Source organism: Scyliorhinus torazame, chromosome 4 (assembly GCF_047496885.1).
Source record: "Scyliorhinus torazame isolate Kashiwa2021f chromosome 4, sScyTor2.1, whole genome shotgun sequence".
NCBI classification, from domain to species: domain Eukaryota; kingdom Metazoa; phylum Chordata; class Chondrichthyes; order Carcharhiniformes; family Scyliorhinidae; genus Scyliorhinus; species Scyliorhinus torazame.
In genome coordinates, this window is record NC_092710.1 from 328,360,609 (window position 1) to 328,364,760 (window position 4,152).

Genomic DNA, 4,152 nt, shown 5'->3' on the forward strand with positions numbered 1-4,152 from the left:
TACAAACTCTGCCCCGTCTAAGGCCCTGGCACTAAGTGAGTCCCAGTCAATATTGGGGAAGTTGAAGTCTCCCATCACCACAACCCTGTTGTTTTGACTCTTTTCCGAAATCTGTCTACCTTTCTGCTCCTCTATCTCCCGCTGGCTGTTGGGAGGCCTGTAGTAAACCCCCAACATTGTGACTGCACCCTTCTTATTCCTGATCTCTACCCATATAGCCTCACTGCCCTATGAGGTGTCCTCCCGTAGTACAGCTGTGATATCCTCCCGAACCAGTAGCGCAACTCCACCACCCCTTTTACATCCCCCTCTATCCCGCCTGAAACATCTAAATCCTGGAACGTTTAGCTGCCAATCCTGCCCTTCCCTCAACCAGGCCTCTGTAATGGCAACAACATCATAGTTCCAAGTACTAATCCAAGCTCTAAGTTCATCTGCTTTACCCGTAATACTTCTTGCATTAAAACATATGCACTTCAGGCTGTGAATTTGTTTCTTTTCAGTCCGGATGAAATGATCAATCGAACACCAAGCTACTCCAACGTACGTTTATTCACGGCCGGGACTTGAGCACTGTACATCAAAGTGTCTACAGATGCAAGTCGAAGTTAATACAGCAGATAATTACTTATATAATAAAATGACAATGTTTCCTTCCCAAGCACAGCCCCTTTAGAGGAGGCCTGAGAAATACAGCATTCTGTGGCTCTCAGCTAAAATATAGTTATCTGTAGAATTAGAAACGATTCCCAAGGCCGTGTTTTGTTAATGCAACTGTCTAGCGCAAAAACATAAGAGATAACATAAATTCCATTAGACCAAAAGTTCTTTTTGACATTTCATTTTCCCATCAAGCTTGATTCTAGATCCAGACTAAAACTCTGTTTGACATTCTATAGCTTTAGCCATATTCTCAAGGTCACCAGCCCCGCTGTGTTCAGCAACTTCTCCCTGTCTGCTCTGCCTCAGAGCCACACTGTCCCTAGTTCTCCCTCAAAGCTCTCACCTTCTGACCTATTGCTCCTGTGCCCACCCCCCTGCCATACTAGTTGCCATACTTAAACCCTCCCGTGTGACACTAGCAAACCTCGCAGCCAGGATATTTATGCCTCTCCAGTTTAGATGCAACCCGTCCTTCTTATATAGGTCACACCTGCCCCGGAAGAGCTCCCAGTGGTCCAGATAATGGAAACCCTCCCTCCTACACCAGCTGTTTAGCCACGTGTTTAGCTGCTCTATCTTCCTATTTCTAGCCTCACTGGCACGTGGCACAGGGAGTAATCCCGAGATTACAACCCTAGAGGTCCTGTCTTTTAACTTTCTGCCTAGCTCCCTGAACTCCTGCTGCAGGACCTCATGCCCCTTCCTGCCTATGTCGTTAGTACCAATATGTACAACGACCTCTGCCTGTTTGCCCTCCCCCTTCAGGATGCCCTCTACCCGTTCGGAGACATCCTGGACCCTGGCACCAGGGAGGCAACATACCATCCTGGAGTCTCTTTCACGTCCACAGAAGCGCCTATCTGTGCCCCTGACTATAGAGTCCCCTATTACTATTGCTCTTCTGCGCTTTGACCCTCCCTTCTGAACATCAGAGCCAGCCATGGTGCCACTGCTCTGGCTGCTGCTGTTTTCCCCTGATAGGCTATCCCCCCCGACAGTATCCAAAGGGGTATGCCTGTTCGAGAGGGGGACAACCACAGGGGATTCCTGCACTGACTGCCTGCCCTTTCTGGTGGTCACCCATTTCTCTGCCTGCACCTTGGGTGTGACCACATTTATATAACTGCTATCTATGATGCTTTCCGCCACCTGCATGCTCCTAAGTGCATCCAATTGCTGCTCCAACCGAACCATGCGGTCTGTGAGGAGCTCCAGTTGGGTGCAGTTTCTGCAGATGAAGTCATCCGGTACGCTGGAAGCCTCCCGGACCTGCCACATCTCACAGTCAGAGCACTGCACCCCTCTAACTGACATTGCGTCAATTAATTAGTAAATGAAAGTTCAAAGTTAAAAAAAAAATTTTAAGTTAATGTTAACTACCTGTTTCCTAGCACTAGGTTTCTAAATGTGAAAGCTAAATATAGTAATCTCCGATCTCTGGCTTAGATACCCCTCTAAATTATAATTAAGTAATTATGTTTAATTAGTTACCAATGCTTAATTTTTTTAATTTAGTGTAGATTCCCAACCAGCCACTCAGGTCACAGCTTTTCTGTGATGTCACTTCAGTTCCCCCCCCCCCCACACTGTAAGGTTTTCGGGCAATTCGGCCTTTTTTGGAACTGCCCAAGAATAAAACTCAGAGACTGTAAACTGACTTTTCAGCCAAGAGAACGTAACCAGTTTTCCCAGCAGGCCTGGTCCGCTGAGCTGAGTAGGGACATAAGTATTTACAAACCCCCCGCTAGGAGCTACAAGGAAGAAGGAGCCAGACAACGAGATAAGATCAAAACACAGACCAAGGGGCACGGGAATACACAGGGGGCCTGCCTGCAAGCAGGACAATGGGATGGTCATAGCCCCATGCAGATGTAAATGACCTGGCCTCCACCAGAGCAGAATCCAATCAACACCCCATCAACATAGCAGCTATCTCCGGAGCAGATGGAAGTCTTTGAAAATCTTCAAGGGAGCTCAACCTCGTTATCTCAAAAAACAGACTGGAGGCGGACCTAGGGGAGGTACTCCCATCTCGACAGGTCTGACCGGCTCAAAGGGGGCGGGACCAGCGGGAACTTTAAATCTTACCTTTTTCAATGCAAAAGGGGCTGGCCGATCACAGGACAAAGCCAGGTAAAACAATATAAAAGGGGCTGTGTTTTCGATTGGGGGTCTCTTCGTTCTTGGCTCGACCTCTGCACCCCTGACTTGACCTCTGCAGCCTGTGACCGTAAGTACCCTGCAGCAGCTTGCGAAACTCCCTTGACTTTAATAGTGGTTGAGGCTTTGGGGAAGGGAACTTGTTTTGTGCCTTGTGATATTGCTAAAAACTGTGTAATCATAAGAATTTTCGTTGTGTCCGCTATATTACTTTTGAATAGACTTAGTTTGTATTAGAGCATAAGATTTTATTGTGTTTCTTCTGTTGATGATTTTGACCTGGGTTTTGCAATAAACCTTGATTTGATGATAATTGGAGTCGTTTAAATTCTTCAATCTTTCACCAGCGATCTCTGACCAAGTCATTGTTAAAATACTCCTCACCTTAATTCCGGGTTCAAGAATCGAGGGTCATCTTGAGCGATTCACTCAGGACAGACTGCTGGTTAGGAAATAAACAGCAGTGTCCTATTCTCTCTCTTGGGAAAGCTACTCTAGTGGAGTAGGAACCGGGTGGGTGTTGCACCACCGGCAAGAAAGAGAATCACCTGGGTATTGGTAGGGGTCTGGAGATCTGTGTGATATAAGTCTCAGGCTGTCGGTTAGGAATAAACGGCAGGCTTGAATCAGTGCTCTCTTCAGTGGAAGTGTCCCAGTGCGACATCCCCTGGCCTCTGAAGTTTCAGTGCCAGCTGGAGAGAGACACACACAGATATTCAAACCCCAGATATCGGCCCAGTAGTGGAGTAGCGGAGATGGCACCCTCTACAATGGCGACCGCGGCAGGACCCCGGTGGTTTGGAGTATGTGACTTGGCAGAGGGGGTGAGGGAACGAAGCAAAATGGAGGAGAGAATATCCTCGTATTTGTGGCAAAAGGTCAACCTCACCAAACCTTGGGTTTCAGAATTAATCAATGCGGAGCAACCGGTAATGGCAGCGGCTGCATGGACAGACAGTAAGGCGCACAAAAGGCACTTGGAGAAGGCAGTTTGGCTGGTTTGCCTGTCCGAGCAGGTAGTCAAAACAGAGGATAGGGTCGAAGAGTTAGAGCAGGAGTTGAGAGAAGTGAGGGCCAGCGCAGGGGACAGCGCTAGCGCAGCGGAACGACTGCGGGAAGAAATGGCAGAAATGAAACAGGAAAGCGAGTCTAACCGGTGTGAGAAGGACTATCTCCACTGCCAGATAGTGGAGGGTAAAGAAAAGGAACGGAGGCTCCAGGAACTCTATGCTCGGAGTACAGAGCAGTGTAGGAAGCTGGAGGGGAAGTTCCGGGACATCCAGGCAGCGTACCGGGTGGCTCGCGAGGAAGTAGGGGACTGTGCCCATG